This window comes from Rousettus aegyptiacus, unplaced genomic scaffold (assembly GCF_014176215.1).
Source record: "Rousettus aegyptiacus isolate mRouAeg1 unplaced genomic scaffold, mRouAeg1.p scaffold_m13_p_15, whole genome shotgun sequence".
NCBI lineage: Eukaryota > Metazoa > Chordata > Mammalia > Chiroptera > Pteropodidae > Rousettus > Rousettus aegyptiacus.
This window is the reverse complement of record NW_023416290.1, coordinates 39,411,638-39,434,140: the sequence shown is the minus strand read 5'-3', so window position 1 is coordinate 39,434,140 and position 22,503 is coordinate 39,411,638. Positions and strand designations below refer to the sequence as shown.

At 39.8% G+C, this 22,503-nt stretch overlaps 1 pseudogene; it reads right to left on the bottom strand.

Annotated features, from left to right (window-relative positions):
* Positions 1-21,747: 21,747 nt before the first annotated feature.
* LOC118612190 lies at positions 21,748-21,867 on the bottom strand (annotated as a pseudogene).
* Between the last annotated feature and the right edge of the window lie 636 nt (positions 21,868-22,503).

Genomic DNA, 22,503 nt, shown 5'->3' with positions numbered 1-22,503 from the left:
TTTTGATATTATACTATTTCCCATATAATTTCCACTTCTTATATAAGAAGTAGAATGAGGGAGAAGAGATGGGAAGGGAGGAAAGGAAAAAACAATGGAGGAGAAGAAGGGAGAGGAGAGGAGAAGGAGAGAAATTTTCCATGGTCAAATAAACCAAGAGCACACTATATCCTGTAGTAACTTTTTGGACATTTGTAATACCCAACTCTAAGTCATCTCTGATTTGGTGTCAGAGTGTCCCTAAGAGCTAAGCAATATTGGCTCAGCACCCCATTTCATGACTTCCAGAAAATGTAATAGTGACTTCACAAATGGCTTATCTTCTCAAAGGCACTCTTGGCTCAGAGAGTTGGTTCAACTTTCTGAGCATCCTGTTCTTATTCTACCAAGTGTTAAACAAAGTCCCTGAACGTTTTCATGAGAAAATCATTTGAGTAAGAGATTGTAAATTGCTTGTACAAATGACCACAATTCTCTCCATTTATATTCACCCCTCTACAATGTGATTTTGCAGCTCTTCCCATCAAAAAAGAAGACGATTTCCCCACCCCTTGAATCTTTGCTATACTGTGACTTGCTTTGGCCAACAGGAAGCTGGGAAATGACAGTGGGCCAGTTCAAGATCAGGCTTCAAGAGATGTTGAGTGCTTCTGGTCTCTCTAGAGAAATGAATGAGCCTGGCCTAGTCCAATGGAGAATAGTGGCCATATGGAACAGAGATGAGCCATCCCAGCCGAAGCTACCCTACACCAGCCAGTGCCCAGCTGACAAAGCTGATGGATGCAGAAGGCTTTTGTGTAGCACAGACTGCATTTGGCTATTATGGGTGTTGAATTTTACACATCACATTTACTCAAATGACTTAGAATAAAGTACTGAATATTCCTTTCTTTGCTATGCTGCTTGTTCATTACCTGCCTCCCATCCCCAGCTCTTCCCCAACCTTCCTTTACCCCAAAGCCTTTGCATCTTTGAATTTGGAGTAATCCAACCATCTCCGGTCTTTGCAATAATTCAAATCAGGACTTCCCTCTGCATCTGAAGTCATTTCTGCACTCTGTTAATGTCTGTTGCTCTATCGAGTCTCACCTTTTCCCCCTCATTACAAGCTCCTTCAAGAGGAAGAGAAAAGTATATAAATGTATTTCATCGCTGATGGAAAGTATGACACTCAGGGCAAAGTTCGAGGCTGTATACTTCAACACTACCATGAATTACATTTCTATTACATGCATTAGCATTTTAAATCTCTGAGAAGTTTTGTAAGGAAGATATGTGCTTCACTTTGTTTTGCCCAACATTCCACAATATTTTCAGTGTTTGCGTGTGAGAAAGAAGGAGACAGAGACAGAGAGACAGAGAGAGAACTTTGATTATCCTGCTAACTTACCCTTTCTTAGGACACATTTTGGAAAATGCTGCCCCTTGCAGCCTGATTCCCCCTTACTCCAAGCACAAAGCCTGCTGTGGTGAAGCTCCTTCTTCCTCAAAGAGGCCATGTTCATTTCGATCACCTTTCAACCACTCCATGTGTGGAAGGCCCACTTCTAATACTCATCGTAATTCCAACACCTTCCATGCTGTGTTTCTCTACTCTTTCAACTCACACTGGCCTCTTCTTTCTCTGATCCCTTGTAGTTCTTGTCCACCCCCACCCCCCAACTCATTTAGACGCTTCCCCACAGAGTGACACATTACTCTTTCCAGGCACTACAGCTTATTTTTGTAATTAAAACGAACAACTAGCTTATAAGCTTCTTCGGGACAGAAATACTATGCCATGCTTCTTTTGTTGGTCCCACAGTGCAGGCCCTAACAATCTATTTACTGAATCAAGCTAATAATAGAATAATAAGACTATTTCTGAGTGCCTTCTATGTGTCTGGCTTTATGTAAGCATAGTATATACATTATCATATTTCATTTCGAGGATAATAACCTGATGAAATGCTATTATTCTCATTTCACAAATGAGAAAATTAAAATTAAAAAAATAAACTAATTTGCCATTAAATGGCCAAGTTGCAAATCGAACACAAATCTGACTCCACAGCCAGTGTACTTTAACCACTACGCTATATCTCCCCCAGTTGCAACTATACCTACGTTAACCAAATTTTAAGGCATTGCACATAACCACCGATGTCTGCACGTACCTTAACTGACATGATAAATGTGTGCACTATTGATTGAATCATCACAGGTTCCAAGCTTGAGATTTCGCTTACTTTCTTCTCCCAATCATAATCACAATGTTCTGTCACAGCAGACTGACATAGAAGCACGATCACTGTGAGATAAAAAGAGAAGCAAAAAATACCAGGACAGAATTTGATTAATTGTTAAAATCAGTAAAAGCAGCACCATGAGTTTGCGATGAGCCATATCAAGGAGATTCAGAGTCCGCAAGCCTAGCAGACTGAACTATATTTGCTTTAATTATACGAGGGATGGTTATGGTTTGCGCATTTATTGTATTATATTTGAGATCATGTACATCATTTAAGTAAGGAAAGTTTTTAAGGAACGATATTAGTTTCAGTCTAAATTTAATTTCTGAAAAGTAAACAAGGCACGGTACATCTAAACCACAGTGAAAACGAAAGTCATAGCTTTGTACCTAACGATATGTCTTCTTTGGAAGCTTAAAAATCTAGCCTCCCCCCTTCTCAAAACTGATCTTGATTCAACTGCGGCTCTGACACTCAGCTCTTTAATTTGGTTTCTGCTGACAGCTGACTTCAATTTTTGCCTGTTTATGGAAGTAAATTAAAAGAACACACTGTCTGTGATCCAGTGGCTCTTTGTAGCGGAGTCCTACTCCGTTCCCAAATCAAAACCCGGATAGTTGTCAGGAGAGTTAATCCTTACGTAAATACATTCATAGGGCAGAGGCTCAGAACGACCCAGAGGTGTGTGCCGCTTTCCCAAGTACTTCGAAGGTCAATGTTTCTGCTGTTTCTGTTTCTAAATAATGAGTTTAGAAGAATTCACATCAGTTTTGGAAGCTGCTGATGGTTGGTGTTTGGGTGGTGTCTGTTTATACACACATGAGTGTCTCCATTATTTAGTGATTTTAACAGCATCAGCACTTAACAAACATGGGGCACAAATAACTGAAAAGAAGCCTCCAATAGCCTCTAATTCATGTAACTTCCCTCTAATTCGAGAATGCTTTGGTAAAGGACAGCATTAAGTCTCATGAAAGGAGACTTACTTTTAAGTATAAATAAGATGACAGTGTTGTACATGCTATTTCTAGGTTTTCTAAGCAAGTGGAAGAAAAATAAAAATTTGATTTTTACCTAGAGTGGAAAGGCACTTATTAACTCTATATAACATTATACGTTCATTATATCTAAAAAGCACCAGGTTATAGTGATTGTTTCTTCTACTTGAAACATTTTCTTCTTGGAAATATTTGAAATCATCACTGAGAAATTTCCACATGAACGTCACGCTGCCTCATGGGGTGTGAGCTCTCTGTTTAGTAACAAGACAGTATGTTGCCATATAGTCTGATGTTAGAAGTGTAATATGATCTTGGGAGCTGAATAAAGGGCAAGAAGGATAGTTTATGATTTCTACAAAGAATAGCACTAACTTAAGTGACAATCTTTGGGTGCTCTGCATGGATAATTCTTCTTCTTCTTCTTCTTCTTCTTCTTCTTCTTCTTCTTCTTCTTCTTATTATTATTATTTATTTTTGCCTACAGGACCTGGTCTTCCTAGGTGGTCTCCCATCCAAGTACTACAAGTACTAACCAGGCCCGACCCTGGTTAGCTTCTGAGATCAGATATCAGGCTTGTTCAGGGTGGCATGGCTGAAGATCATGGACCATAGCTCCACTGGGGTACTAAACCAGGACCTTCTGCATGTAAAACAGACATGCTAACTATTACACTATGGAACCATGTCCTCTTCATGGATAATTCTAACCCCAGTGCATAGTACAATAAAATGTTTAAACACTGTGCTATTTTGCACCAGAAGTGGTTGCATTTAAGCAGAAGTGAATGATAATTTTGCTTTAGGCTCGAAAGATTTTTGAGATTCCACTTAGCTGACTGCAGATAAAGGTACTCCTGAAGTGCAATATACTATTAACTTCTTATCCTCTTTAGTTTTCTAACTAAAGCAGCTATGGGTAGATTAGCTTAAATCAAGGGTTAATGTGCTACTTCTGAAGACGATTTCACACAATAGTATTCAAGGTGTATCATATCTTTTCCTGGAAGTTAACTCCCATGGATGCTAGACAGATACGGCAGTGTGATCGAAGGCCTGGAGACAGTGGGGAGGGAGTGAGAGAGGGTGGTGTGTCTGCAGCAGGTGAGTGAGGTGTGAGTGGAACAAGGTGAGATGGTGAAGTGGTCGGGGAGAAGGACTTTGAGCCTTTACGAAATGCAGTGGGATGCCAAGAAAGGGCTTTAGGCAGGTCACTCTGCCTGCTCTGTGGGATACGAAAGGCAAAAGAGTTAAGGGCAGACAGCTAAAAAAAGGCTTTTTTCGATCTTCCCTTGGAGGGAGGAAGACGACTCAAACTAGGGAGGCCAGTGGGAATGGAAAGATTCAAATGCTTTCAACTCTGTCTTAGATGTTCTATATGCTAAGTGCTATGCTAGGAAGGAGAGATAAAGTAATAAAGGACATAATGTGTATGTGTGAATTTTAACTTTCAGGAATCTAAGCATCTACTAGAAGGATGATAAACAGAAAGTTGTGCTTGAGAATGTGGAAAGCTGTGATGGAATCAGACACAGAACCCTTTAGAACGCATATAGAAAAGGAAACCAACTCATAGGAAAACTGCATGTAAAAAGTATTGGCAACTAATTGATTACCATCTTTTTGTTGAGGAAGCTCTGAATGAATGCAGTGGCAATACTGTATTAGAGAACCTCAGAAATATTTCTATAGTCCATATCTATGGATTTATTGGTGGAGAAATTGGAGCTTAGAAAGTTTGTGTCTTGCCTAAGTATATAGAGATGGTTAATCACAAAAAATCATTTAAACGTTGGTCTAGAAGGCCTTGTTTGTGGTGGTAAATAAGGAACTCGGTTCTGCTCACCAAGCTGTCTTAGTTAAGATAGAGGTTGAAGGTGACTCCATTTTTCTGGGTTGAGAACCTGGGTAGATGACAGAGTCATTAACCGAAATAAGGAAGAGTGGGAGGAACAGTTTTTGAGGTGTCAGGAGTCCCTAGGAAGGACAGAATGGATTCCATTAGTAGGTGCATGTGAGATGTTCAAGCGAACATATTAGTAAGGGTGATCATTTTAATAAAAGGCCAGTATGCTGCCTAATAAACCTAGTTTATTAATTCCTGATTCAAACTAGAGCCAGAGACAATCTGTTTCCAGATAAAATGGCTATTTTAAATATGGGTATCATGATAGAAAGATGTGTTTATATTCTCTAATGTGCTAAGCGCTCCCAAATCAAACTGGCATGGTTTTCTATCTCCTGAGTGCTTAGAGAGAATTTTATTTTTTGTATGTTTTCTGGCTTTAATTAAATTCATCTTATAAGCCTGAGTGGCAGACACTGTACATTGTTTTAATCATTATGGAGAAACATGCATAGCAGAATTCATTGAGAAAAAAATTGTTAATTCTTATTCTTTCTTCCTGGAGTGTTCTAGGTACTGGAATTCCTTACAAAGACAAACTGTGAATCTGCTCTGTGCTCCCCCTCAGACCAGCTCATTCAACATTCATAAAATATGTTTCTGGAGCAGGACAGCGCTAGCGACAGGACAGAGTGACATCACATCTAAGGAACTCCATCTCTCAATTTATAACCGTGATTATCTGGTTTGGCCTAAGTTTGGTATAAGATTAAATAAAACAGTCTAGGAATCTGCAACACACAACCAGAATCTCTGCACTCGAACCTTAACTTTCCTGGAAGTGAGGCAAATCATAAGAAAAATTCATAGCAGAGAGTTTCAAGTGAACACACACACATACACAGACCCCAATAGGGCCACCACCATCATCAGAATAAGCGTGCTATATTTTGGAAGTAACATAATTCACGTATCCCTTGATGTAAAACATCAAATTTATAAATATTCCTCAAATATCACAGATAAGGAGGAGTGGTGCCCCAGAGAGGGTGGACTTTCGCTGGGTCACCGTGCTTTGTCTGATTGGAGGAAACCCTTGAGGGAGGAAAGAGGAAGAACCCCACTTACTAGAAAGCAGCAACAGGGATCATAAACCAACAAACCTTCCAGGTCCTTTGGGCCAAGGGAAGATTCAGATCAAAATCAAGTTTTGTCCTTATTAACTTATTAACTTGGTTAGAAGGGATTACTTTAGAAGCTATTTATCTTTTGGTTTTTGAGATCTCCCAGTGGAGAAACACAGATGTCCTAAATGAGGAGAACCGTGACTGGGCAAAGCCAGAAGAAGGTTGGGGGTAGGGTGGGGAGAGGGCTGGAAGTTACCCTGCTTCATTGTCTTCTTTGGCATTTGGAATAAACTTTCTCATGACCCTCACCTGAGACTGGGATGCAGTTGCCTGAATGTACAGCTATCACCACGGAGCTCTTCTCTGTAAGCTGGCTTACTGCACCCACTTCTCATTTCTATCGGGGTAGCCCCACTACATACACTTTGAGTTAACTTTGTAATTAAATAACAATTTATAACATTGTTTATAGGGGAGAATGTTCCAGTTTCCAAGCTATCAACTTGAAATGGTATTCTACCACCCAATCTATTTGTGAATTGGCAACCCGTGTTCCTATTTAGCCTAACTTTCTGTGTCTTCTTCATCGACGGTATAACACTCCTATGAGACAAGTGGTATAAATATTAAATTAAATGACATAAATTAGCACAGAGATTTCCTCCATTGGGTCTTAAGGTCAGAAGTTTTCATTAAACCATGTAGTCAAATTCTTTCATGTTATATTCAGTCAAATTGTGGCTAAGGAACTTATAATTGGAGCAATCATCTAATATATCGTTCACTCTGAATACTCTTGGAGTGCTAGAGCTACAGGTGTAAAATGGGTCAATGCAGGGCACACTGAGGCACAAACCCTACTCATAATCAAACTTACCTACCGGACTATGTTAATGACAGAGATAGTATTATAAGCCAGGGAAGCCTGAAGCTTTGTCCTTATATCAAATTGAATAAAAAGAAATTTGGTTCATGCAATTTGGAGAGATTTTACATCAATAAGTTTCTCTCTCATTCTGCATTAACACAAGATAAAACATATTTTTCTTGTTAATTTAACTTTATACCAAAGTTAATTTTCAAAACACCTTTGTTCTCTGCCATACTTTGGTTGTGAGAATCAAATGGATCTGAAAGTTTTTGATAAAGGGCACACTGATATGAAAAACAAATATCAGTAAAATTTCATGGAACACACAATCAAAAGAAAACTATCATAGAGAAACAACTAATAAGTCACAGCCATAGAGCTTTCAAAATATATTCATTTTAGGAGAAAATATGTTACAAAAATGAAGAAAAAAGTGCTAAAGTGTATTTTAGAGAATAACTCTATTGATAGATTCTAGCATAAATATGGACAACATTCTAAACTATCACATAATTGCCATCACATAAATTCTACGCTATCACATAATGCAATATGTCACCTTTTCAGAAAATAAACTGAAGGTGACCTAAGTGATGGAAGCTAGAAGAATAAGAACCTCGGAATCCCATTTCTTAGACTCAAACCACTGACTCTTAGCAATTATAACTCAGCATTATTTTTATTACTTTTCAACTACCTTGCAGATGGTGGCCAACCAAAATATAAATATTCTTATTTCCTTATTAAAAAGACAATTAGAGCTTACTACAAGAAAGAAATGAATGTGAGATACAAACTTGGCCAAGCAAGTGAATTATAAAAGAGATTACCCTATGGGATTACCCTACATCAACGTCCAAAAAGAAAGCTAGTCTCTGGGAGATCAAAGTACCTTATAGATGCCTAGCAACACGATTCAATTCTCTTTTCACAATAATAAGGTTGCTAGCCAGATCCAGGGTGTTTGCTTGATAGGAAGCATATATCTCACATTTTTACCATCACTGTTTAAATGCAACTTTAAAAAATAAAATCTCTGTACTTCTTCGGGGAGTGGGGAGGGGAAGACTGCTCCAAGTGAAAAGATCGAAGCTTAATTAAGTATCCCGTGAAACTGAAATATTCATAAGAATTATCTGGGGAGTATGCCAAGTTTTTGGACTCAACTCTAGAGATTCTATTTTGTAGGGTGGGAATGAAGACCAGGAATCAGAATTTTTAAGAAGTACTGCTGAAGTACCTTCTACAAGGTAATTCTGATGAAAGTGGTTCATCAGATAACAGCTTGATTAAAAACAGAAAAGTAGATAACAGCTTGATTAAAAATAGAAAAATGCTTAAACTGGAAAACTTATCTGTATGTTCCCAACGATATTTGCCAATAGGTTTTCTGAATTTTTATATAACAAATTCTTTCTGAAGGTCATGAAATCAGGGGAATTTTTTAATAGGTTATTTCATTAAATATTATTACCACGGGAAAAGTATTGTTTGGCTACTTTTTCATAGCATAGGAAGAGAAAGAGAGAGTGTGTGTGAAGGTCATGTTGGGAGATGGGAAAATCTAGATTCAAAAATAAATCTGTTTTATTTTGTCAAAAATAATTTTATTCTGATAAAATTAGGTTGAATTTTTAAAAAGTAGTTGTTTCGATAACCTACTTTTCCACAGGCTTCAAAATATGTATTCTCCTTAAAAACTTACAAATTTCATCTGATTTCTCTTTTAACAGTATAAATATCTACTCAAATGAGGATAGCATTTAAAAGGATCATAAAAAGCAGTGGACTATAACCTCAAATAATTTTGTCTTTTAAGAAAAATCAGAATTGGTGTAGATAAACACGAAAGCAATTAATGAAAGTGCTAAGGGAAATCTTTAGAAGCTGGGATCATTTAGTCTAGAAAGAAGATTAGGAAATATCCTTTACAATGCCTAGAACAGTCAGTTACGAGAAGAGAGCTGACATTTCTTCATCTCGACTAGACAAAGAAAGCATGCTTCTTGGTGATTTTACAAGCATTTGTTTATATCTTTTCAATAGATATATCTTTTCTCTCATCTCCCTCTTCCTTTTCATTTCTTCCTTCCTCTCTTCCTTCCTTGTGTGAATTGAGCATCTGTTACATGCCAGGCTCAAAGGAAATGAGGTTGGTCTAAGTTAGGTACATTTGGCTAGGGAAGATTTCATGGAGAATGTTGCTGGCCTATTTCAACATTTTAAAATAACTGCGTATAAAATGACATGGTATGCATTGCACAGGAGGTTTTTCACAAAGAGCACTTAACTCTGGGAAATTTCAGTCTCACTTTCACTTTATTAATCTCCAACAAGAGATTCTAGTAACATGATTTAATTTCAGGGTGTTAAGTATTATAGAAATTATTAAGTCCAGAACAGCAGAGAGGCTAGCAGAAAACTTTTTCCCTATTACTGGTTTCACTGATAGCACTTGGAAAAGATTATTGAGTCTACTTGGCAGGGTTTTCCCCCAAAACTGCTACTCTGTTTTTTCACTGAATGATCAAAGAAAGATACTATTGACCAAATGGAGTGCCAAATCAGGTGTCAGGAGTATCAGATTCTATTTTTAGCAATTACTGATAAGAAACTTTGCATAAGCTGTTAACTGGTCTGAGTCTCATCCTTTTTCTCTCCGTCAGCCTTCCTGTAACATATATGTGAACCGGGTTTTTTAAGAAACATTCCTTTCGCATCTTGGGGCTCATTTTGGTTCAGGCTAGGACCTGGAATATAGTATCCTATTAGGTACAATGTTGAGAAATGAGTTCATTCGGCCCCCAAAGAGTCAAAAACGAGTCAAAAACGTCTAAAAGAATGACCACAGCTAGGCTCAGTCCAAGCAAATATGCGAGGAGGAAGTGATGAAGGATGCTGGAGAAAGGTCGAGAAGAATGATGGAGAATGTGACAGGAAATGATGATAATTGGGACCCAGGCAAACTGGTAGTTGGTACTGAGAAATACTGCTAAACAGCGAGTCCCTGGGAGGGTCACTGGCAGGGACAGGAAGAGACGGGTTTTCAGGTTTTCGGGAGTGGAGCTCTGGAACCAGCCTTGCAGTCAGGTCAGCTGGGTCATTGCCTTAGAACTTCTAGACAAGAGTTTAAATGAAACAGTAAGTGTTTTTAACTAGAAGACTTAGGAATGAGCGTATTATGAATATAGTACAATTACAGGTTTTCACTAACTCTTTCTACTTCCACTCCAAGTCAGACTTTCGACTTTGTCTGCAGCCTCCATTTTGTGTTATATTTTGCCATCTAGTGGTCAATTGTGGTATAAGGCGACACCTACTCAAACCCAAATTGATAGCATTTCTGTACACTGAAAACCTGAAGCCTTCGACTTTGCAGAATGTTGGAGCATCTGTTTGTTTCCTTTACATGCTGTCTTGAGCCAAAGAGAACGCATGTGGGGATGCTTGGGGTTGAAATTTCATGTCATGAAAGGGCTGAGCAGTTCGAGAACATAAAATCAAACAAAATTATAAAATTTCACTCGCTATTATTCTTAGCCTTAAAAAATATATTTTTCTTAGTATTTATCTCCCATTCAAAGTTTCTATAAATTAAAATCCAACAGGTTTCTCCAACTGAGTCATTCCAGTTGGTTCATTTTATTATTGTATACTAAAAACAATCTCTCATTTAATTACACCAAACAGCATAGACCATTTTCCCCATAATTTGTCCAGCTTTTATTTCCTTTTACATCTTTTGTTTGCAAAGGAGATATCACTCAACATCTCTGGATTATTAAAAATAATCTACGGTTTAACTTCTTGTTCCCTCAGGCGAGATGTGACACTAATTATTTTAAATTAGCTTGTAATGTAAACAAATTATTCTAAAAACTTGAATCTTTTGTTTCCTTCTGCATCAAATCTCCCTAGGACTGCTTAATGCAATGTCTGTACCACAGGAAACATGTAAAGGACAATTCACATTCAACATGCGACTTACGCTGATGGTCAAGATGGTCAAAGAAATGGGAAAAAAGCCTTTGTCATGAACAGTTTATGTGATGATCAGAGAAAAACAGCATACTTCAGAATCACATTTAGAGAAAACTTTAATGCACAGGAATTTAATTCAGTTTAGTGGTTAAGAGCCTGTTTTGGAGGGAATTGACAGATTCACATTCCAGTTTTGATACTAGCTATGGGATCTTAACTTATTTAACCTTATTAAGTTTCAGCTATTATATCTGTCAAATAAGAAAGTTGTAAGGATTAAATAAAATATTTTACATATAGCTTAGTCTTGGCACAGGGTCTGGCACATAGTAGGTCTTCAATAAATAGCAGTTGTTAGGATGATAAAGCTGAGAATGACTGGTGGATAACTTGTGTTTTGCCATACATTTTAATTCTGCCTAAACAACCTTTTATAATGTAAATTTTTGGTTTGCTGTCCAGTAACTGCAAGATCCTCCACTCTAAGCACTGTAGCCTGAGGAATGATTTGCATGTGGCCATCAAAGATATTTTACTTCAAACAAGAGAGGAAGGAGTGTAAAAAACGAGAAGAGTTCAAAGTCATGGGCCTCATTCACTCCAGCACCACAGGCCCCGGCGCTGAGGGGAGGCTCTGTGACCAGTGCAGTGCATGAGGCAGGAAGGAAGTCCCTGTTTAAATCCTTAAAATGTGTCTTAAGTATCTGTGCAAACTTGAGCTGGGACAGGGACTCAAAAAGGAATAAGGACCCCTCCGTTTCTAATTAAAGAAGTTCCTCTCCAGACCATGCAGGAGATGAGGAGGGAAGGGCAGAGTCTGAGCCCAAACAAGCCACTGAAAGGCGGAGTAGAGCGCTGGTGCTGCCATTTTCCATAGAGTGTAATTTGGAGCAAATCATTGAACTCTGTTGGGTCTGTTCTTTTGACCTCTGCAGGGAATAATGTGGCCTTTGGAGGCAAATCATAGTGCACTGTGGTTGTACCTTTGATATGCACAAGGAATAATGCAACCAGGAATGCTCACTGGATCACACTGTCCTGTGACCATGAAAATGCCAAGACGGCCGGTACCAACCTGCCTTGCCTCTCACTGTGTTCTCTGTGCAAAGCACAATGTTAAAAGTGTTCGCATCGTATTTGCTGAAAGAGTAGCCGACACACTCACTGCATTTATCTTCCTGAAACCCAGGCCCGTGTCTATAAATACCTCAAGGAGAGTCCCAGTTTGATTGTGGAAGGTGACACAAACTCCACGGGCAAGACCAGTCTCTTGATTTCCACCGCACAGCCTAGTTCCATGAGTGGTGCTACTAACCAAACCACCTCATTGTTCATGTTAGAAACCCCGTTCTCATCCTTGTTTCTCCTCTTTTCTCGCTCTGGGAATTCTGTCCTTTCCTACTTCTTGGAATATGTGCAGAACGCTGGACTTGCCTACGTCACTATAACAACCTTTAAGATTGCTTTCTCCACATTCACTCTTACTCTCCTCCAATTCATTCACGACGAATGACAGACATCTGGGAAAGTAAAAAATCTAAGCCTACTGTCAGAGCTGAAGAAAAGAGGCAGGTATTATGGTTGGCAGAGTGCTGAGACGGAAGAGAGAAGATCTAAGTTCTGGTTCTGGCTGTTTCGGCCTGGATGGGTGAACCTAGGCCCGCCCCTGCCTCTCTGGATGTTGGCTTCTTCCTCTGTAAAACAAAGACCTTCAAACTTTAAATTTCAATGATATTGTTAAAGATGTTTCTAATTATGAAGTTAATGCCCTTTATGATGCTTTAAAATTGATTTTAATGATCAAGTTGGGTCAGATATCATGATTTTTGAAAGCTGCAGACTTGAAGCAGTGGCCCAATTAAAAGGCATGAAGGACTCAAATTGAAACAACTGCTGACTCTAGGAAAGAAACTGACTGTGTATCGAACATCGACTTTTAAAATGATTCAAGCTTGTCACAAATCTGAATAGCCTCTAAATGACAAGTGATCTTTTCTAGTTACGAAACCTCTGGCAATTCTTATACTCGTAGTTCTGAAAGAGGTAAATGGATTTTATATATGACCTTTTGAAAGTTGAAGTGAAAATACCAAGGTTGCCTGTAAACTACCAGCTGGTAGGTAACAGGAGGATGGGCAGGCTCTCGGGGATCACGTCTGACACACCACAGTGAGATATCATTTATTATCTGTTAGAACAGCTGTCATCAAAGTGACAAGAGATAACAACTGTGCTAGGATGTGGAAAGAAGGGAACTCTTGTGCACTGTTGGTGGGATTGTAAATTGGGGCAGCCATTTAGAAAACAGTGTGGAAGATCTTCAAAAAATTAAAAATAGAATTACCATATGATCCAGCCATTACACTTCTGGGAATACATCCAGAGGAAATGAAATCACTATCTTAAAAAGATATCTGCACCTCCACATTCATTGCAGCATTATTTACAATAGCCAAGATATGGAAACAAGCTAAGTGTCCACACACAATGAAATACACACACAATGAAATATTATTCAGCCATAAAAAAGAAAATCTTGCCATTTACGACAATGTGGATGGACTTTGAGGGCATTATGCTAAGTGAAGTAGGCCAGACAAAGACAAATATTATATGATCTCACTTATGTCTAAAACACCGAACTCATACAAACAAACAGATAAATGCTTACCAGAGCCAGGGGCGGGGGGTGGGGGACAAAGGAATAAACTTCCAGTTATATGGTACATAAATTCTGAGGATACATGTACCACATGGTAACTATAGTTAGCAGTACTGTATTATACATTTGAAAGTTGTTAAGAAGTTAGATCTTAAAGCTTCTTAACACACAAAAATTTTGTACCTATGTGAGGTGATGGAGGTCAACTCAACTCATTATGGTAATCATTTTGCATTGTAAACATATATAAAGTAATCAAGTTGTACATCTTAAACTAATACAATGTTATATGTCAATTTAAATAAATAAATAGAAAAATAGATAGATGATGATGATAGATACATACATACATACGTACATACATAGATGGAAGTGAACGGGGTAGCCTAAAATGGGACTGCAGGTTAAACTGCAGCTATAAGAGCAGAGGGAGAGGATGGAGAAGATAATGAACTCATAGACCGATTCATTGCTTGGGCCATAATCTGGAGTTACAGGAGTCAGTCTGAGAATTGCATTTAGGAGGCGCACTGACAAACCAGGATGAGCGCAGAGGAAGACACCTGTTGTTGTGGAGCTTGGAGACCTTGTTACATGAAGAAGCTGGAAATATTTATGTTAGAACAGAGGAAAATTGTGGGCAACACCAGTGACTTCAGCTTTCTGAAGGACTGTCAGGTGACAGAGGTTTGGCCTCCTCTAGTGCTTCCATGGATAGCATTTGGAATCTTTGAAACACTGTAACTCAAATCACATAATTCCTTTGTGTTACAAAGTGGCTTCTCACTCTTCTTACAAAGAAATCCAATTTTCTTACGCTGGCCTTCACCCCCATTTGACATCATACACACTCACAAGGGTTCAGACACACTGGGTTTTGCTGTTCCTTTGATACATCAAAGTCAAACCCACCTCGGGGCTCTCAGAGTCACTGTTCTCTAACTGGACAAGGAGCTAAATGAACAGAGACATGGAGTGCTAAGACACGAGGTTAAAGACAGCAGATTTTGCTCAATACAAGGAAGAAGTGAAAATCAGAGCTCCAAATCCAGAGCCTTGGCTGAAAATGGAAGTTTGTCCATTTGGGATGATTAAATTTAGGGCTAATAACCTCCTGCCAGTGAAGCTGTGGAAAGTGATTGGTTGCTTTGGGTCGTATGGGCCAGAAACTCATCGTAAATTGCCTTAGCCCGAAGGGGAATGTCCCCAGAAGTCCCAGCAGGCTGAGTCCACAGGAACATTACTGGTTCCAACCACAACCTCCGCTTCTCTCTGTCCCAACCTCATTCCAAGACAGGCTGCCTTCCCGAGAAAGCAATGTGGCCTCCAGAAGCTTCGGTACTGTATCCTGTCTGATTAGCAATCCTAAAAGAAAGAAGCATTGCTCTTTACTAAAAATTCCAGCAACCATTCCAGGATTGCCTGTGTTTAGTTGGCATGGGCCACATGCCCAGCCTTAGCCAATCACCGAGTAATGGAGATGAGATACTTTCAGTTGCTATTTCTGGGACTGGTGATAAATGACACCTATCACTGAAGACAGATGTAGAATCAGCCTCACCATAACCACATGAAATTAAATTGTAGGAGGGCTGGTTCTGCAAAATAAAATAAGGGAGTAGCTACCAAAAGATGAGAGAAAGGGATGCTGAAAAGACTAAAACATGCGATTCCTGTGATAAGTAATGGATTTTATAACTGGCAAAAATTGAATTGCTTGACATCTAAGAATATGTCTGACACTGTCTTCTATGATAGAGAGAAAGTCATTGCTTTGTCTTCACCTGCTCTGGTCCATCTCGGGAAGATCATGTCATACCTGATGACTTGAGATGAAGGAAAAATAATCTATTCATGGCAGGTGCAGGACAGGTGATAGAGGTAGAGGCAAGTTGAACCTGCCTGAGACCAGAATGAATGAGCTGGCAGACATGACTCAGCCGTGACCCAGCTGCAGTACCTGCCTTTAAAGGGACCCGTGTGGGCTCCTGAGAGAACACTGTCATCTACCTAAAATTGCAAAATTAATTGGAATGAATCACCCTGAGTCCTAATGTTACTCCTCGGCAGCCCAGGACCTCTTACTCTGGGGCTCCATCTGTCAACGCCTTAACACTGCTACTTGCCTTAGGCATGTATGGATCCCCTACTCCTGTAAAACCTATCTTAAGTCCCAGTGTGGAAGGGCTTTGCTCCCTACCAGTTTTTTCTCATGTTAAATTGACAATAACATTTTGATATCCTACCCTTCTCAGGGTAGTACCTTTGCACAGAAAGATAGTTCTTTGCCAGAAGGTGTTCCAGCTGAACTTAAACTGGAAATTGTACTTTAGCTGTAAATGGTAAAGCAGTGCATGGCCGGCCTTGTGTCACCCTGCCACCAGCGATCTCTCTGCATGAAGCAATCAGAAAACTCCCTCCAAGAGGGAAGTCTGGGGCTAGTTCAGGAGAGGGTCAGAAAGTGCAGATGGGGAGGGCTGCCTGGTCTCTGGCTCAGCTTGGCTCCAGGGATCAGGTCTGACTCAACAGGGATGAGGGCTGCAGGTAATTTTCATGAAGAACTTTGTGAGTTACAGAGATATTTACCCATTTTGCTGTCACTGAGACCAGGCAGCAACATGGGATGAGAAGTTGGTCTAAGTATGTCTCTGAGTGAGTCTGATTGTCTGCATGTCTGTGGGTGGGTCAATGTGTACAGGAGTCGGGGGGGGGGTGCGGTGGATCTACAGCAAGGGAAGGGGGAGGAAGGGGTCATACCTCAGAACCAAATGACAGGGGAACATTAGTCAAGGAAGCCACTCCATTCCTCATTGGGCGGTTAATATTCTCATCTGGGCAGTAATATATTTATGAAATCAGAGAAGAAATAGATCGTGGGAGTGATAGAGTAATAAAGTACTCCATTTCCTCAGATCGTTTTAGTTGTTCGATATTTTACTACTTTGAGAGTAATGCTCAGTGCCTACACAGGTGAAGTTTTTCAATTTTTCTAAGAATAGTTGTTGTTTTAGCTTCTGTTGTGACAACTTCATTTATGTTACATGATTTTCATAAGCTAAAAGCCTCCTCATCCAAGTATACATTATTAGCTAGAAAAGCTACTTTATAACTGATATAATTATTAATATAATGCTAACTAAAAGTCACTGAATGCTCACCACGTGCCAGACATTTATCCAGGTTTTGACTCTTAATTATTCATTTAATCCAGGTTGAATCGAGATCAGTAGGTACCATATTTAGTTCCATTTCACAGAAGAGAGAACTGAGGATCAAAGTACTCAAGTAATTTACCGAAGCTCACATAGCTAGCAAGAAAAAAGGCTAAGGTTTGAACTCGAGTAGTCTAATAGCCATCAACCCCATCAACACATGTGGTAGGCAGCCTCTAGGAAGCCCCCAGTAATCCCCGTGTCCTGATATTTGTGCCTTTGTCTAATTCCCTCTTTGGCGTGTGGGCTGGGCCTAGAGACTTGCTTCTAATGAAGAATGTACAGCAAAAATAATAAGATGTTACTTCCAAGATTAGGTTATGCTATGGTCTGAGCATCTGTGTTCCCCTAAATTCATATGTTGAAATCCTAACTGTCAAAAAGGATGGCAGGAGTAGGTGAGTCCCCAGGAAAGTGCTTTACTCATGGGAGTGGACATCTCTTGAATGGGGTTAGTGTCTTATTAAAAAAGGGTCCAGAGAGATCCTTTGCACCTTCTGTCCCATGAGGATACCACGTGGAGTCTCCCACACAGGGCTCTCACCCGATTGTGATGGCACCCTGATCTCAGACTCCAGCCTCTGAAACTGTGAGCAATACATTTCTGTTTAAAAAGCTACTCAGTGTCTGGTACTTTGTTATATCATCCTGACTAGATTAAGACAGGTTACAAAAGACTGTGGCTTCTATACTGCTTATTCTCTCTCCATTTCTCGGTCTCTCTCTTTTGCTCGCTTGACAGAAGCCAGATTCCTGGTTGCGAGCTGCACTGTGGAGAGACTTACAAGGCATGACGATCCCAACAACCCACGAGGAACAGAATCTGGCTGGCAAGCACGAGTGCGAACCAGGAGGCGGGGGCTCCCGCCACAGTCTCGAGATGACTGCAGCCTCGTGTGAGATGCCGAGCAAGAAGCACCAGCTACACCACACCTGGATCCCTGACCCACAGAGGATGCGACAGCTCCACATTTGCTGTTTTAAGGTACTAGGTGTTTGAGTAATTTGTTAGTCAGGAATAGATTATGAATAAAACACATCAACAAACTGAGATTCTGGTCCCTTCTCCTTAGCTTAAAGTGTGCTCTATACCTTACTTTGAAGAAAAAGAACAACAAAAACCAAAAGCCCTATGGTCAGCTTTTTCTACCATCAGCAGCATCTTCTTGTTAATACATTATGTTCTCTAAGTGTCTGTCATTTTTGTTGTTGCTGTTGTTAAATAATGATTACCTCCCTACAAGTGAGCTTTTGAAATACTGACTTTTTTTTCCTGCTTCTGACAAAAGTTTTAGAAGCTCAGGTTTTGAATTCAGACAGACCTGAATCCAGATGGGTCCCACACGAGTCACACACCATTTTCATCTGGGGAGGTTACCAAACATTTCTGAGCCTTGATTTCTTCATTCGTTAAGTGAATGGTGCCTTTTTCTTCTGGGGAAAGGCAGCTGGGGCCACTGTGTTTCCCACGCTTGGGAAGCCCACCTCGGGAGCCCCTGGAGGACTCTGCCTCTCTTTCCTGGAAGCCCTGGCTTGTTCAGAATTGACTGTCTTTGAGGAGGGGGCAAGGGACAATAGAGAGCAGGGGACGCTCCATATGAGGAGAGGTATGGGAACCGTGTGTGCGCCCCTGGAAGTAGCCCCCCGCGGAGGTGCTGTGTGGTACCTGGGCGGTCTGTTTACCCAGGCGTACATCAAGCGCTGCGTGCCCAGGGTGGCCTGGGAGTTGCACAATTGGCTGACCTTCAGGATGCCGCCGGGCATCTCAGCTGTGACCTGTGTGGCCCCATCTAGACTTTTCGGTCTGCTAAAGAAACTCAGAGGCAAGTAAACTAGTGAGAGAGTAAATGAAGATGGAGTGTTCATTCCCCGCCATTCGGGCTGCATGGAATCATGGAGCTGGACGTCTGAATATGATTTAAAGGTGGTAATGAGATATCCCTTATACTCCCAAGTGGTGGTTAAAAATTCACACTCACATGCCTGTAGGGAGGCATAGAATGTTCTCCCTGTTGGCGCGGAGGACCTTGGAGCGCCTTCAGAGAGGCCTGTATTGATGGAGCATAGCTATTGCTCAGGACGTGGATTTTCATGGGTGAACTCTTATCCACCATGCAAAAGCCTGATTACTCGCTCCCTAGAGCTTGTGCATTTTCCAGGCTTTATTTATCCCTAGCCCGATAGTTGAGTAAGATATGCTTGTGCAGATAAGACAAACATGACCTCGTTCCAGGACTCCAATACAGAACTTGTGATTTTCATCACTCTGGGTTACCATCTTTTAGGGTGAAGATTTTCCAAAGAGCTAAGTTCTAATTTTTGGCTAATGATGACTCCCCAGAGAGTAATCACTGATTCCAAATAGAGACATTTTTTTCCTGCTTTGGGAGCTGTTTGCAAAGCAGCTTTAATTAGGTGCTGAGCTCTTTATCAACCCCTGCCAACCCAAATTTAGACATTACATCCCCCTAAGACCCCCTACTGAGTTCTCAGCCTCTTTCTTCTCCAACCCAAAGTCCATAGGAGATTGTCTTGTCTGAGGATCAATAGGGCTGCTATCAAACCTGCCTTTTAGTTTTCAGTGGTTCTAAGTCATGTTGCAATCTGCGGGCTGAACTACAGTTAATGACCTGATTTTTATAATATGTAACAGGCTTTAAGGGACTTTAGCTATCCGAAGTTGAATCTGGAAGCACTTCAACTCAGCTATTTTTCAAAGATGTTTATTTTCTGTATTTCTGGCAGTGTTTTGCTAAGAAATGCTGCTGACATGCTCTCTCAGTAGTGACATTCCAGACCCCGGCAGGAACCTCTTAGATGAGAGAAATAAAGGCCGCATCAGACAGAGGTCAGACTTAAACAGAATGCTGGGAATTTAAATCAATGTAAGCACATCGGAGTATAACAAAATGAATCTCCAGTCTTTGCAGTGCTGGAAAATGCTTTGTAATTCAGGAATAAATTATCAATGTTTCTTTATGAAAAATAGCCATGACTTTCTTAAAGGGAAGACAAAAGGAATTCTTATAATAACATTTGTGTAAGTTGGGCCACAGAACTCATATCTTAAGAAAAGCCTTGAGGATTGATACCCAAAAAATTATCAGAAGGAAATGAAATGATTTTAAGATGATGATTTTAGCCCTGAAGTGCCAATTCCAAAAACAAAAAACAAAAACACAAAACCAAAAACATAGGTGTTAAAGTCAGCTTTCAATATCATGCACTAAATGCTTCCTGGCTTGGAAATAATTTTCTGCTTTTGCCTACTCCTTTGCAAGGAGATAGACCAGTAAATGTTTTCTTTGCTGGTATCTGCATGAATACTGTCTATCTTGAATGAAGTCTTTTTATTTTCTTTCTTATTAGGCGAACGTGAATAGCCCTAGGTCCATTCAAATTTCAACACTCATCTTGTTTCTTTCTAGCTGTTTGAAATTAACACATTATAAAAATAAATCAATATACTTTCTTTGATAAGCTAAGTCAAAGAATTCTACTGATTGCATCTGAAACTGTGTTCTCTCCAAATGTTCCCATTCAAGTGTGTTACTATTATCTCCATCTGTACAGGGAGAGGAGTTAGAGAGCAAGACTGTGAAATATTCTTGATTCCATCTTTGATTATTTACTTGGTTCATATAACATACCATATATATTTTAGAAAACGACCATAGGGTATAATCATCCTTGACAGTTTAAAATATTTTGAATTATTTTATATTATTCTCACAATTTCACATGTACAAAAGTTCAACACAGAATTAGCTGGCTCTCTGAAGGCCCCTCAAAAATTTCACAGCAAAGTCAAGGCTTGAGCCAAATCTCTCTCTCCTCAATCATTGTTTTACTTCTTAACTCCCCGTATGGATAAACGGCCCTGCCTTTCCCCCTGTAACCCAAGCAGAAATCTGGCAGGAACACCGATGCAGCGTTTTCCATTATCCTCCCTGCGTAAGACGTAAGACGCAGGGCCCCTGCCTGGACCCCTCCCTCCAGCTCTACTGCCTCCTGACTCAAATCCTCTCGATCAAGGCACTAGTCTCCTCTAGTTTCCCTGCCTAGACACACTCTCGATCATACAACAGCCAGAGTCACCTTTCAAAATTACAAATCTGATCCAAGTTTTTCATCAGCTTGATTTTCTCGAATAATTCTCTAGCACCTAAATCCTAAACATCAGTGCATAACGGAACATTAAAGGGAAAAACCACAGGCCCAAAATGGCATCACTTGGGCTAAAGCCCATGATACTAAACCTAGACCTACTACCTGATTTAATTGTAGCTTAAATATCTCCCAGAAACAGAAACTTAATCAACCAGTCTGGAGTTTTCTGCTCAACACCGATGAGGTAATCTGTCAGGTGGCCCTCTCCAGCTCCCACAGATGAAGAAGAGGTCGTCTGCATGATGAAAACCCTTGCTGGTCCCTTGTCTTCAGAATAGAAGATATCCCAGCAAAAAAATAATGCTTTCTTCTCTTTTGCTTTGAAAACTCCCTTGCCCCAAACTTCTTACTGTGAAATCCTTCCATTTCTGTACAACTTCTTGGAGCTCCCTTCTACCTGCTAGACAGGATTCTATGAATCCCTTAATAAAGCCAATTAGATCCTAACATTTACTCAGTCTAGTTTTGTTTTGTTTTGTTTTTATTTTTTTCTGTCTCCAATTCTCTTTTTCTTTGGGGATTACAGTTATAATTGAGGTTGTCCCACAGTTAAATGATGTTCTGTTGATTTTTTAAAATTTTTATTTATTTTTAATTTTTTTTAGGCAAGGACCTTGTCAGCTGACTATCCTTTATTTTTTGTTTTTTATGCCTACAGCACCTGGTCTTCCTAGGTGGTCTCCCATCCAAGTACTAACCAGGCCCGACCCTGCTTAGCTTCTGAGATCAGACAAGATCAGGCTTGTTCAGAGTGGCATAGCATATTAACTTATTTTTCTTCATTTTCTTTTTATTTTTCTTTTATTATTTTTTTAAGAATAAAGTAAAAATTTATTGACCTCCTGAGTATAAATCCTTACATATTTAATATTGCTTCTAATTTATTATAGCATTTACTTTCCAAAAATGTTAATTGCAGCTGGATTGAATGAGTATTTGGGAAATAGGGCAATGTTGTTCATTAAGTATACCACATTATAAGACAACCGGAGATCCAAAGGGATTTGCCTTTGTGGAATTTGAAACAAAAGAACAAGAAGCAAAAGCTATTGAGGTAGATCCAGAACCTTTTGGAAGAAATGTTTTTTTAACCTTCCTAGATTAGTTTCCAAGGAGTCCTATTCTCCTTTTGAAAGTTTCTTTTATTTTAATATAAAGAAAACTTTACAATATGAAAGTGTTCCAAAAATCAAAACATAGAGAAAATAGTAGTAAGACAGTGGAAAGAATTAGTATGCTGAACCCTTGTGGGCTATCATCTAGCTTCGACAGTTATCTATGAATGGCTCATCTTGTTCCATCTATATTTTCCCACTCCTCCATCCCTGGGCCCTTTCCTGGATTAATTTAAAGCAAATCTCAGAAGATCTGAGTTTGCCTTTAACAGCCATTTCCTTCTTTTCCT